This window comes from Phyllobates terribilis, unplaced genomic scaffold (genome assembly GCF_046119375.1).
Source record: "Phyllobates terribilis strain yellow unplaced genomic scaffold, ASM4611937v1 Scaffold_1__5_contigs__length_1240528914, whole genome shotgun sequence".
NCBI lineage: Eukaryota > Metazoa > Chordata > Amphibia > Anura > Dendrobatidae > Phyllobates > Phyllobates terribilis.
In genome coordinates, this window is record NW_027362761.1 from 754,159,125 (window position 1) to 754,173,655 (window position 14,531).

Consider the following 14,531-nt stretch of genomic DNA (forward strand, 5'->3'; position numbering starts at 1 on the left):
CAACTAGCCGCACATCTCCTCCAGGAGAGCAGTGAGGGGGAGGAGCCTCCCGCAGCCATGACGGCGCCTTACAGCGAGGGCTGCGGCCGGACTCTTCTCCTATACCAGCGGGCTCGAGCACAGTGACGGCCTATAGGCGCAGAGCAAGCTGCTAACGATCGCTCCGTGCGCCCCAAAGCCGGCATCTTGTGTAATATACCCGGCATTGCCAACATCTAATCACTGGGTGGATGCGGGAAGTGGAATCCATGGATGCTTCTGCTTGTTCCTTCCAAGAAAAACAAAATCTGAAAGTTGTATGTATCCTTGTAAAGTACCACTAAACAAGGCCCCCCCTCCAAAATAAAATAAAGTTAATAAAAATGAAGCTTTTGGTAAAAGGTGGACTAGAATGGTGCTGGGTGAACTATTGGTGAGAAGGAATGATCTGGCACTAATGTAGGAGTGTAAGGTTATGAGGGTCAGCTTGGTGGGGGCCAGTACCCCCGCGATCAGCCCGACGCAAACAGGCAAACCACCACGATCGTAAACGAACGTTGTGCCACCGGTTGGCCTGTGTGAACAGAAAAGGGGGCACCAAATTAGTGTGCATGAAACCCTTTAAAAACGCATGTTTAATTCAAAACGTGATTAAAACACCTAATAAACCCCTGTGCTCAATGAAGAACAAGAAGGTTTTCTGTCTGATTTAAAAAATGGTGGTGAAAAAAAATCCAAAAGTTAGTGAAAAAAAAAAAGGCGCCATTTTCTGAGACCCATAACGTCTTTATTTTTCATGATCTGGGGCCGGATGAGGGCTTATTTTTTTGCGCGCCGAGCTGACACTTTTATTGATACCTTTTTTGGGGTAGATACGATGTTTTGATCGCCCGTTATTGCATTTTATTGTAATGTTGCGGCAACCAAAAAAATGTGATTCTGGGGTTTTGATTTTTTTCTCATTACGCCATTCACCAATCCGATTAAATCTTTTTATATTTTGATCAATCTGGCGATTCTTAATACAGCGACACCAAATATGTGTATTTATGTGGTTTTTTAATTGTTTTATTTTGAATGGGGCAAAAGGGGGGGTGATTTGAACTTTTATATTTTTTTTATATTTTTAAAAACTTTTTTTTTTCACTGGCTTCAATAGTCTCCTCAAGAGACTTGAAGCTGCGTTCTTCTGATCACTTGTTCTACACATTGCAGGGCTTCAGCCCTGCTACGTGTAGCAGAACGCCGGCCACTGGGCTGCGCTCATAGGAGACCGGCTATGACAAGCCCGAGAGTCTTCTGCAGACCCCCGGTTGCCATGCCAACCCATCACTTCCCCGCAATCATGTGACGGGCGCCGATGGGTGGAGTTAGTGACACGCTTCTGGTGCGATTATGTTAAATGCCGCTGCCAGAGATTGACAGCGGCACTTAACATGTTAACAGCTGCGGGTGGATCATGATTCCACCCGCAGCTGTTAGAGGCACATGACAGCGAATCAGATCAGCTGTCATGTACCTGATAAGATGCGGGCTCATTGCCGGAGGGTGGCGACCTATGATGTACCTATACGTCATAGGTCGTAAGGTGGTTAAGGGAGACAGGATATCTTTTAAGCTGGATTTACAGATGCCGATACAGTGGAAAGCCATGATGTAGAAGAGAGCGTCAGGTAACACTCCTTCTCCCATCATTCCCCCTCTGCGTCTGACGGAGCAGGAGCAATGACGTCACTTCATTGTGCGCCACGCTGTGCCGGGCAGTGAAGCTGCTGAGTAGATGCGCTGCAGAGACCGGGACAGTGGGGGAACGAGGAGAGGTGAGTATGTATTTATTTTCTAAATCAGTGAGTATGTGGTGGCCATAATGCTGGAGGACTATGTCCCTGCATTATACTCTATGGGGATACATTACATTCTATGGCGATGCATTATACTCTAAGGGGCTGCATTATATTCTATCGAGGACTATGCGGAGTCCATTATACTATATGTACTATATGGGGACTGCATTATACTCTATCAAGGACTATGGGGAGTGAATGATACTATATGTACTATATGGGGGCTGCATTATGCTATATGGGGGATGCATTATACTAAATGTCTGCATTATACTCTATCAACGACTATGGGAAGTGCATTATACTATATGTACTATATGTGAGCTGCATTATACTATATCGAGGACTATGGGAAATGCATTATACTACATAAAGGACTATTGGGTGCATTGTACTATATTGAGGACTATGGGATGCTTAATACCACATTGAGGACTATGGGGAGTTCATTATACTACAGAGAGGATATGGGCTGTGCATTATACTATATGAAGGACTATGGAGAGTGCATTATATTATATGGAGGACTATGGGGTGTGCAGTATACTATATGGAGGACTATGGGGAGTGTATTATACTATATGGAGGTGTATGGGGCACATTATACTATATGGAGGAATATGGGGAGTGCATTACACTGTATGAAGGACTATGGGGTGTGCAGTATACTATATGGAGGACTATGGGGAGTGTATTATACGATATGGAGGCATATGGGGCACATTATACTATATGGAGGAATATGGGGAGTGCATTATACTGTATAAAGGACTATGGGGTGTGCAATATACCATATGGAGGACTATGGGATGTGCAGTATACTATATGGAGGACTATGGGGAGTGTATTATACTATATGGAGGTGTATGGGGCACATTATACTATATGGAGGCATATGGGGCACATTATACTATATGGAGGAATATGGGGAGTGCATTATACTGTATGAAGGACTATGGGGTGTGCAATATACTATATGGAGGACTATGGGGTGTGCAGTATACTATATGGAGGACTGTGGGGAGTGTATCATACTATATGGAGGCGTATGGGGCGTGCATTATACTGTATGGAGGACTATGGGGTGTGCAATATGCTATATGAAGGACTATGGGGTGTGCAATATACTATATGGAGGACTATGGGGTGTGCAGTATACTATATGGAGGCGTATGGGGAGTGTATTATACTATATGGTGGCGTATGGGGCACATTATACTATATGGAGGCATATGGGGCACATTATACTATATGGAAGAATATGGGGAGTGCATTATACTGTATGAAGGACTATGGGGTGTGCAGTATACTATATGGAGGACTATGGGGAGTGTATTATACTATATGGAGGCGTATGGGGCACATTATACTATATGGAGGACTATGGAGCACATTATACTATATGGAGGACTATGGGGTGAGCATTATACTATATGGAGGACTATGGGGTGTGCAGTATACTATATGGAGGACTATGGGGTGTGCAGTATACTATATGGAGGACTATGGGGAGTGCATTATGTAACGGGTCTGGGAGGTGGAACCTCTGAGCAACTATACAAAGGGGCAGTCCTTGTAAGGAAGCGGGTGGCTCCCAGGGAAGGCGGGCAGGTAGTCACAGCAAGTGACAGGGACAGTCTCTGGGTAGAAGGGCAGGAGGTCACGGCAAGTGACGGGGACAGTCTCTTGACAGGCGGATGGTCACGGCAAGTGACAGCAGGGTAAGAGTCTCTAGACGGGCAGGTGGTCACGGCAAGTGACAGCAGGGAAAGAGTCTCTAGATAGGCTAGCAGGCAGGTAGCAGGTGAGCGCTCCCAGGTGAGCGGGCAAGAGTCTCTGGACAGGCAGGTGGTCACGGCAAGTGACGGCAGAGCCTCCAGGTAGGCTAGCAGGCAGGTAGCAGGTGAGCGCTCCCAGGTGAGCGGGCAAGAGTCTCTGGACAGGCAGGTGGTCACGGCAAGTGACGGCAGAGCCTCCAGGTACTCTAGCAGGCAGGTAGCAGGTGAGCGCTCCCAGGTGAGCGGGCAAGAGTCTCTGGACAGGCAGGTGGTCACAGCAAGTGACGGCTAAGCCTCCAGGTAGGCTAGCAGGTAGGTAGCAGGTGAGCGAGTAAGAGTCTCTGGACAGGCAGGTGGTCACAGCAAGTGACGGCTAAGCCTCCAGGTAGGCTAGCAGGCAGGTAGCAGGTGAGCGCTCCCAGGTGAGCGAGTAAGAGTCTCTGGACAGGCAGGCAGGTATCTGGCAGGTACTTCCTGGTCCGCAGGCGGACTGATCCATAGACAGACTGGCAGGTGCTGGTAGGCAGACTGTCGGACCACAGGATAGCAAGCAGGTAAGCAGATATCAGGCAGGTATCAATCAGGAATCTGGCAGGTAACTGGTAACGGGACCTGAAGGCTGAAGCAGAGTTGAAAGGCTTTGCAACAACATTGCTCGGGCACCTCCATTTTGGAGGAGGTGCCTTATATATGGTGAGGTCCTCCGGCCATTGGCCGGGGACTCCTTAGGACGGCGCGCGCGGCCTCTTTAAGAGAGGAGGAGCGCGCGCGCACCCTGAGCACAGAGGCCGGGAAGCAGCACGCGCTGCCAGCAGAGCGGGAGGAAGACGCCGGGCACGGAGCGGAGAGGTGAGGGGAACGGCGTCCCTGCCTAGCAGGAGGCAGGGACGCCGACGCTACAGTACCCCCCCCTTTAGGCCCAGAAATTTATCAAGGATGAGCGGGGCATGAATGTTCTTCCGGGGCTCCCATGTTCTCTCCTCAGGACCAAACCCCTTCCAATCCACTAGAAAAAAGGTCCTTCCTCTTACCCTTTTGGTGGCCAGAATGTTCTCTACCTCAAACTCGTTTTCAGCGGAAACCGGAGCAGGAGGCGTACCTGTAGACTTGGAAAAAGAGTTATGTATCACGGGTTTGAGTAGAGATACATGGAAGGAGTTAGGAATCCGCAAATTGGCCAGGAGTTTCAATTTATAGGCCACCGGGTTGATTTGTTTGATAACTTTCAGTGGGCCGATGAACAGAGGCCCTAACTTGTAGGAAGCAATCTTGAGCCGGACATATTTGGACGAGAGCCAGACCTTATCTCCAGGACGGAATTGTGCTGGATCCAGACGTCTCTTGTCAGCCTGTTTTTTCATCCGCTCGGATGACTGAAGAAGTGTGGATCTGGTACTCTCCCAAATGGAGGAAAATTCGTTAACGAGAGATTCCGCAGCCGGATTGTCCATCGAGGCGGAGACGGGAAACGGGATCCGAGGATGCTGACCGAAGACTACAAAAAACGGGGATTTGGAGGAAGATTCGCTCTCGTGATTATTGTAAGAAAATTCGGCCCACGGTAAAAGATCCACCCAGTCGGAATGGTGAGCATTAACAAAGTGCCGGAGGTAACTGGTTAAAATTTGGTTGATCCGTTCTACTTGGCCATTGGACTGTGGGTGATAAGCAGAAGAAAAGTCCAAGGTGACCCCCAGCAGTTTACACATGGCTCGCCAAAAACGAGAGGTGAACTGAACCCCTCGGTCGGATACGATGTGGAGAGGAAGACCATGAAGACGGAAGACATGATGGATAAAGTCTTTAGCTAACTCTGATGCAGACGGGAGACCCGGCAGGGGAATAAAGTGAGCCATTTTGGAAAAGCGGTCAGCGACCACCCATATGACCGTACAACCGGTAGAGACAGGGAGGTCCGTTATAAAGTCCATAGCTATATGCTGCCACTGGGCAGCAGGTACAGGAAGAGGAAGGAGACGGCCGGCTGGCAGATGTCTCGGAACCTTGTTGCGGGCGCAGGACACACAGGCTGAAACAAAGTCTATTACGTCCTTGTGCAGGGTAGGCCACCAGTAATGCCGGGTAATAAGCTGGAGAGTCTTTTTCTGACCAGCGTGGCCAGCTAGCTTGGACGAGTGTCCCCAGTGTAGAACCTTCTCACGATCAGGAACAGTTACGAACGTCTTACCGGGTGGAAGACGATTTAGATTCACGGGGGCCACCTGCATTACTTTGGCGGGGTCGATGATGTGTTTAGGCTCCTCCTCAAGATCAGAGACCAAAAAGGATCGGGATAAGGCATCAGCTTTGATGTTTTTGTCAGCCGGGCGAAAATGAAGAATGAAATTAAAGCGGGCGAAGAACAAGGACCACCGGGCTTGGCGCGGGTTAAGTCTCTGGGCACTCTGGAGGTAAGCCAAGTTCTTGTGGTCCGTGTAAATTATTACCGGGTGAAGAGCCCCCTCGAGCAGGTAACGCCACTCCTCCAGTGCCAGCTTAATGGCCAACAATTCTCGGTCTCCTATAGAATAATTGCGCTCAGAAGAGGAGAAGAGTTTGGAGAAGAAGCCGCAAGTTACCATTCTTCCGGAAAACGACTTTTGGGTAAGTACTGCTCCGGCTCCGGAGGAGGAAGCGTCGACTTCAAGAAAGAATTGTCTGTTGCCGTCTGGACGATGCAGCACAGGGGCGGAGGAAAAAGCTCGTTTTAAGGAAAGGAAGGCCTCCTCTGCTTCGGGCGGCCATTCTCTGGGATTAGCGCCCTTACGGGTGAGCGCCGAGATAGGGGCAGTCCGGGAAGAGAAGTGCGGAATGAAGAGGCGGTAGTAGTTGGCGAAGCCCAGGAACTGCTGAATAGCCTTCAACCCCTCTGGTCGGGGCCACTTCTGGATGGCAGACAGTTTCTCAGGGTCCATTTGTAGGCCGGTCTGAGAGATTATGTAGCCCAGAAACGGAAGCGAGGTCTGCTCAAAGAGGCACTTCTCATATTTAGCGTAGAGGTGGTTAAGCCTGAGCCTGAGCAGGACCTGACGAACGTCCCTCCGGTGAGTGAGAAGATCCGGAGAGAAGACCAAGATGTCGTCCAGGTACACCACCACGCAGGAGTAGAGAAGGTCACGGAAGATGTCATTGACCTACTCTTGAAAGACGGCGGGAGCGTTACAGAGACCGAAGGGCATTACAAGATATTCATAGTGGCCGTCCCGGGTGTTGAATGCCATCTTCCATTCATCCCCCTGACGGATACGGACCAGATTATACGCCCCACGGAGGTCCAGCTTGGTGAAGATTCTAGCCCCCCTCAGACGGTCAAATAATTCAGGAATGAGCGGAAGGGGGTATTTATTCTTCACTGTGATCTGGTTAAGGCCTCTATAGTCTATACAGGGACGGAGTGAGCCGTCCTTCTTTTTGACGAAGAAGAAGCCTGCTCCCGCCGGGGAGGTAGATTTCCGGATAAATCCCCAGGCCAGATTCTCCTCAATATATTCAGACATGGACCGGGTCTCAGCAGCGGACAAAGGGTAAATACGCCCACGGGGAGGAGTAGCGCCGGGGATCAGGTCAATTGGGCAGTCGTATGGTCTATGAGGGGGTAATGTCTCTGCTTCTCTTTTATTAAAGACGTCCGCAAAAGACCAATAGGGAACCGGTAGGCCGGGTAGATTGGCTGGGGTAGGAGAAGGACGAGCAGGATGAACGGGAACTAAACAAGTCTTATGGCAGTCCTGTCCCCAGCGAAGAACTTCTCCGGTCTGCCAATAAAGCACGGGTGCGTGTCTCTGGAGCCAAGGTAGGCCTAGCAAGAGGGCGTGAGAGAGTCCAGGCAGAACATGGCAGAAGATGCTCTCAGAGTGCAGCATTCCCACCTGCAGAGTTATGGATTCGGTGATGAGTTGGATGGGATGTGGTAAGAGGCCCCCATCCACGGCGGCGACAGATAAGGGTACAGCCAGAGGTTTGGTGGGAATGCAGTATTTCTCTACCAGGGACTGAGAAATGAGATTTCCGGCAGCTCCAGAGTCAAGTTGAGCCAGTTCAAAATAACGGTTCTCCCCGCAGATGATAGAGACCGACAGCATTAGAGATGGAGAGGGTTTATTTCTGTCTAGGGTGACCTCTCTGAGCGATCCTAGACACAGGCGTTTCCCGACCTCTCCGGGCAGGAACGGATCCGGTGCTCCTTACTGCCACAGTAGAAGCAGCTCCCCTCTGCACGGCGTAATTCTTGACGGGTCTTGACCATCTTGGTCTGGTCGACCTGCATAGGCTCGGGTGAGTGCGCCGGAGGAGTAACGGAGGAAGTGACGGGTCTCTGGAAGGTAGGGGCAAGGCGTGGAAACCTCCTCTCACGGGTGACCTCTTTGGTGCGCTCCTGGAACCGGATGTCAATCCGGGTGGCAAGTGTAATTAAGTCGTCGAGAGTGGTAGGAATGTCCCGACCGGCGAGTTCATCTTTAATACGGCCGGACAGACCCTCCCAGAAGACGGACACCAGGGCGTCGTTATCCCAGGCAAGCTCCGAAGCAAGGGTACGGAACCGTATGGCATATTGGCCCACGGTGAGACTTCCTTGGCGGAGGCGTAGCAGAGATGAGGCGGATGAGGTCCTCCGTCCTGGTTCGTCGAAGACCTTCCGGAAAGCCGAGAGAAAGGCTGGCAGATTGGACACCAGGGGGTCTCCTCTCTCCCATAGAGGATTTAGCCAAGCCAGCGCCTCCCCCGTGAGATGGGACATGATGAAGGCTACTTTGGCTCAGTCGGTGGAAAACTGATGTGCCAACAGTTCGAAGTGCAGAGTGCACAGGTTAATGAAGCCCCGTGCCTGACCGGGATCTCCGTCAAAACGAGGCGGGGCGGTGAGGCGGGGACCGGGAAGAGATGCCATTGAATTGATGGGCAGCGACGCTGCCGGGGTAGGAGTTGTGCGACTGGAAGCCGGTCCCGAAGATGTAGTCAGTGTGTCCAGGCGGGAGTTAACACTACGCAGGTGACTCAGGATGGACTCCTGTTGGGACCTCTGACGGGACAGATCATGGCATAGGTCCGAGAGCGAGGGAGCTTGGGTGCCACCGGGTTCCATGGCCTGAGCAAACTGTAACGGGTCTGGGAGGTGGAACCTCTGAGCAACTATACAAAGGGGCAGTCCTTGTAAGGAAGCGGGTGGCTCCCAGGGAAGGCGGGCAGGTAGTCCCGGCAAGTAACAGGGACAGTCTCTGGGTAGAAGGGCAGGAGGTCACAGCAAGTGACGGGGACAGTCTCTTGACAGGCGGATGGTCACGGCAAGTGACAGCAGGGTAAGAGTCTCTAGACGGGCAGGTGGTCACGGCAAGTGACAGCTGGGAAAGAGTCTCTAGACGGGCAGGTGGTCACGGCAAGTGACAGCAGGGAAAGAGTCTCTAGATAGGCTAGCAGGCAGGTAGCAGGTGAGCGCTCCCAGGTGAGCGGGCAAGAGTCTCTGGACAGGCAGGTGGTCACGGCAAGTGACGACAGAGCCTCCAGGTAGGCTAGCAGGCAGGTAGCAGGTGAGCGCTCCCAGGTGAGCGGGCAAGAGTCTCTGGACAGGCAGGTGGTCACGGCAAGTGACGGCAGAGCCTCCAGGTACTCTAGCAGGCAGGTAGCAGGTGAGCGCTCCCAGGTGAGCGGGCAAGAGTCTCTGGACAGGCAGGTGGTCACAGCAAGTGACGGCTAAGCCTCCAGGTAGGCTAGCAGGTAGGTAGCAGGTGAGCGCTCCCAGGTGAGCAAGTAAGAGTCTCTGGACAGGCAGGTGGTCACAGCAAGTGACGGCTAAGCCTCCAGGTAGGCTAGAAGGCAGGTAGCAGGTGAGCGCTCCCAGGTGAGCGAGTAAGAGTCTCTGAACAGGCAGGCAGGTATCTGGCAGGTACTTCCTGGTCCGCAGGCGGACTGATCCATAGACAGACTGGCAGGTGCTGGTAGGCAGACTGTCGGACCACAGGATAGCAAGCAGGTAAGCAGATATCAGGCAGGTATCAAGCAGGAATCTGGCAGGTGACTGGCAGGTAACTGGTAACGGACCTGAGGGCTGAAGCAGAGTTGAAAGGCTTTGCAACAACATTGCTCGGGCACCTCCATTTTGGAGGAGGTGCCTTATATATGGTTAGGTCCTCCGGCCATTGGCTCCTTAGGATGGCGCGCTCGGCCCCTTTAAGAGAGGGGGAGCGCGCGCGTGTCCTAAGCACAGAGGCCGGGAAGCAGCGCGCGCTGCCAGTAGAGCGGGAGGAAGACGCCGGGCACGGAGCGGAGAGGTGAGGGGAACGGCGTCCCTGCCTAGCAGGAGGCAGGGACGCCGACGCTACACATTATTCTATATTGAGGCGTATGGGGCACATTATAGTATATGGAGGACTAAGGGGTGTGCATTATACTAAACAAGCAAAATGCTGCCTTTTCATCAAGTGATTGGATTGTTTATGCCGGAACAAAAATCATTGTTCTCAGCAGCACATTGCCCGGTGAAAACTGCATGTAAATACAACCAAAATGTTTCTGTGTGATGGTGCAGTATGTTAGCATTTGTGGCCCCACTTTAAACCTTTGCCCAGGGCCCCACTTTGTCTAAACCAGCCATGCCTGTGTAAACAGCCCTGCCTGAGATCTACTGCAGCCTTTGTGCACTGAGCAATCGTTCAGTTCACATCATTAAGCGCTGCCGGCCAGTGTAGAAAAGCCACTAAAGGGGCAACTATTTACTGATTGTCGGTCTTTTAGTGCCACTGGTCGGTCCATTTTAAAGGACTTTTAAGTTTGTTTAATTTGTCATCAGATTGTAGAACTTTCCTAAAAAAAAAAAGCAAGTACCTTCTGACAGTCATGTGTTATTGTTACGTCACGTGAGCGCGGCAGCTAATTGGGTACAACCTTCACAGTTCCATTTGACGGATATTTGAAGGCTGCAGCCCATTAGTGGCCCCTGATTGACTGCAGCACTCATGTAACATAATGTCACGTGAACACTGGTAGACACATCACTGGAACGGTACCTGTCTAGGAGTTCAGTATGTGTATTTTTTATTTTATTGAGGCCACATTTGAATTTTGGAAGTAGTTGTCAAGTAGTGGACAACCTCTTTAAACAACATCATACATTATAAGGGGAGCCGGACGCACAACACTCCCTAAGCTGGGGCTCACCTACCCCTAACTCCTATCCATTAGCTTTTGGTCTGTCATACCACCAACCACAGATGACCCCCCCACTCCACCCACCAAGCAACCACTGGTCCCCCGGTCTGACCATGTCTGCAGAGGCCCAATACGTCCTAGAGACTTGTCGTAAGTTAGGTCCCCCCACGTGCTAGTCCACCACTGCCGTAAGGGTAAATATCAAAACTATCCTTATTGGGAGTGTAATTCCACAATGCGGCCTCACATGGCTACACTATTTGCAACAGGACTGCCAACCTACCGCATTCCCTCAGGTGAGACAAAACCTTACCTGCTCGCCCATCTATACTGAATAGCACCCTCTACCATGAGTCCCCTACTCCAGCGACATCTTAAAACTAATTTGCTGCTATTATACAACTTTCCCTACCAAAAAACAGTTGCGTCTGAGTCCCCCTTATGCCTCCTCATGTGTATCTCTCACCCCCTTCATTAATACCTCTGGGAGCTGACCAGTCCTGTCTGTAATGACACCTTTACCCCTGCACCTCTCTTCATGGCCTCTTTGCTGTGTTCCTTTGCAGCAATGGCAACAGTTCTTAAGTTCGTGTCTTGCCGTCAAGTTGTTTTGCGGCTGTTGTGCTGTTTCTTTCTGACACCAAAAGTGCAGAGAACGCTGAGCACCACACAGGATCAGGATTTAGAAGTCTGCAGTTGCATAATGTGACTGCAGATTTTTTTGGTCTCAAACCTGAACAACCTCTTTAAAGGTGATGTTCACTACTCGGACAACCCCGTCTGCATATGTTTCCCCAGTAAAATAATAACACCTATACTACCCTCTTCCAGCAGTGTCGGCCCTGGCCCTCCCGGGGCTCACGTGACATTGTTATATTACGCGATCACTGAGGCCAGTCAGCACTGGCTTCACTCTCCCCACTTTCGGAAAAATCAAGACATGTGGAGGAAGTAAGAGCTTCTACTGCCCTCTCACTTCCACCGGATGTCAATTATCTTTGTAGGAGAGCAGAGTGAAGACAGCGCTGATTGGCCACAGTGATCATGTAACATAAGAATCTCACATGAGCCCCGGGACAGCCAAGGCCGACTCACCTGGAATGGCACCGGAAGTGAGTGTAGGTATTGTTATTTTACTGAGGGGAAACATAGGAATTCAGAAAGGGTTGTCCGAGTAGTGGACAACCTTTTTAAGTCTTTTATGAAATTTTCTTTGACAACTTTGCGTATCCAGATATTTTAGACAGATTCACATAATGCGAATGTCACATTTTTGAGGCGCAACTCACTCCAGTCCCTTCCTGGAATAAGTTTTCTGGCAAAATTTTCTGTTTGCCACCTTCCATACAGACGTGCAACTTTTTAAAGGATTTGCGACTTTTGGCACTAAAAAGAGGCAAAAAAATTGTTAAAGACAAAAATAAAGTGCACTTTTAATTTAGCAATAAATTCATTAACAAAGTACACCGTTGAGAAGACTTTGGAGGAAAAAAAAAAGTCAGCAAATACCACAAGATGAAAAAAAGAAGAAAGACTTCAGTAAATCACAAATGATGACTCGGGCCTATGTCTCCAGTTCAGTGATTCTCAGAGGGAGCATGGTGCATTATATAGTAACTTTATGGCACGGTGAGGGCCTCATTTGACAAATAGTCGACTGGAACTTGTTGTCTGTAGTAAGGTCTAAATTTTCTACTTCTCTACTGTTTTCATATTGACTTAAAGGGAGCAGGTTCCCGCAGCACAATTGCTTACACTAAATAGGCATAACTCCCAAGAACATAAAGAGAGACAAATTATGCGTCCCTAGCCATGCCCTTGTCCACATCCCAAATCACGCCCCTTTAACCATTTCTTTCTCCCCTTGCAGGAGAAGTTGTCAGAGGGGCGCTGGTAGTGAGGTAAATTCAGAAGACACCTGAGACTGTACGGAGGAGACCTAAATCCAGGACTTTCCTCTGTATCCAGGACAGTTGGGACTAGAGATGAGCAGATGGATTCCCGGGTCTCTGGTCCAGGTCCGCGGTACCTGGCGGCTGGATAGAAGACCACGAATCTCTTACCATTCAGCGTTCCCCCGTGCAGCTTTTGATTAGTCAGGGCCTGTGTGACATCATCTCTGCGTCCTGCTCATCTCTATTTAGGACGTATGGATTTATGTTTTGTTCCTTCACTCAGAGTTGTAGTAGCCAAAACATTCTCATCTTTATGTAGCGTCACTATATGACATCCGGCTATTTGGTGTCTGTAAGGCCGTGTTCACACGTTGCAAAAACACTGTTTTTTGTTTTCTGCAGGATCCGCACCAAACTGCACAATAACAATCTTCTCGGATTATTGCATTTTTGCTGCATTTTTAGGCCTTTTCCCCCTTATGTGTTTTTGATGCAGATGTGAAGCCGCGTTTTTAATGTGTTTTTTATAGTAGTACAGAAAAGTTTTGATTCTGCACTTACAAAAAGTATCTGCAGTTTTTTACATGTGTTTTTTTTAGGCTCCACATAGAAGCATCTAGAGAAAAAAAAAAGCACCAAAACCGCACAGTTCAGCTGTGTCTTAGACCACAGGGGGCGCAGTTTTCATGAAATCACATCCACTTTGCTTGGACAGTTAAACACAGCAGAATTTCAATGCAAAAGATGGAGCAGAAAAAACACAGCACTTACGCTACATGTGAACACGGTCTAAATATCAAAGCAAAGTGGATGTGATTCCATGAAATCTCTGCCCTCTGTGCGTCTAAGGACACTGCTGAAAGACTCAGTGTGATCAGAAATCCTAAGTTTTTGAGGAGGATTTTGGAGACTTTCCGCTCCAAAAACTCCTCAAAAAAGTCAGTGTGAACACACTCTCAGGGCTGATGCAAACGGTTTACATGTTTTCATGGATAGCACTCCTACCTATGATAATGATTGGGGCTCTCCATATGTCTTATTTTTTTTCTCAGACCAAGTGGTCCGCGGAAAAAAATCGGAAACATGTCCGATTTTGATCCAAGGAGTTGGATCAAAATCGACAATGCAGGGGAATGGCTCCGTGAAATAAATCGGACTGCATTCAGATACCATCTGAGTGTGGTCCGATTTTCACGTACTGATGTACAAGAAAAGGTGGAGAAACTCTTTTTTTTCCCTCTCCATGTATGAGAAAAACTGATGGCACTCTAGTCAAGCTCGGATGTAATCGGTCTATTTTTCCTGGTATGTGGAGACATTGGTCGTGTGACTCTATCTGTAGGGTGAAACTGACCATTCAGCGTACACACCGTTAGGGGCATGTGCACACAATGTTTAGATGCCAGTGTACCTGCATTGTTTCTGGAGCAGAAGACCCTTCAGGAGACGCCAGCAACGTTTTCCCTGAAGTGTTTTTGCTTTACGTCTTTTGCAGTGCCAGGGACTTTGCTGTTGGCGGATTTTTTCCACTTTCTATATATATAATAGTGACGGTGTCCAAGTGGAAGTCGCTTGAAGAATGTCACTTATTTTTGCCACTTCATAGCTTTAAAAACCTGAAGTGGTTAAAGGAGGCTCAAAAAGACCAAACATATGCACAGACAGTCGTTTTTACATAGGAATGCATATGGTCATTCTTTTTGGTAGTTTTTATTTTTCTAGCACTTTTTAAGGTGAGTTCCATAAGAAGTTAGGTGACTATGCGCACACCCACAAGTTCAGAATAACTGTGCAGCCATTTACAAGGAGACCTATATGTACTGAGGTAAAGGCTACGCCAAAATGGCCGTCAAGCCATAGTTTTACCTCTGCTGTTTGATACGGGCGATGAA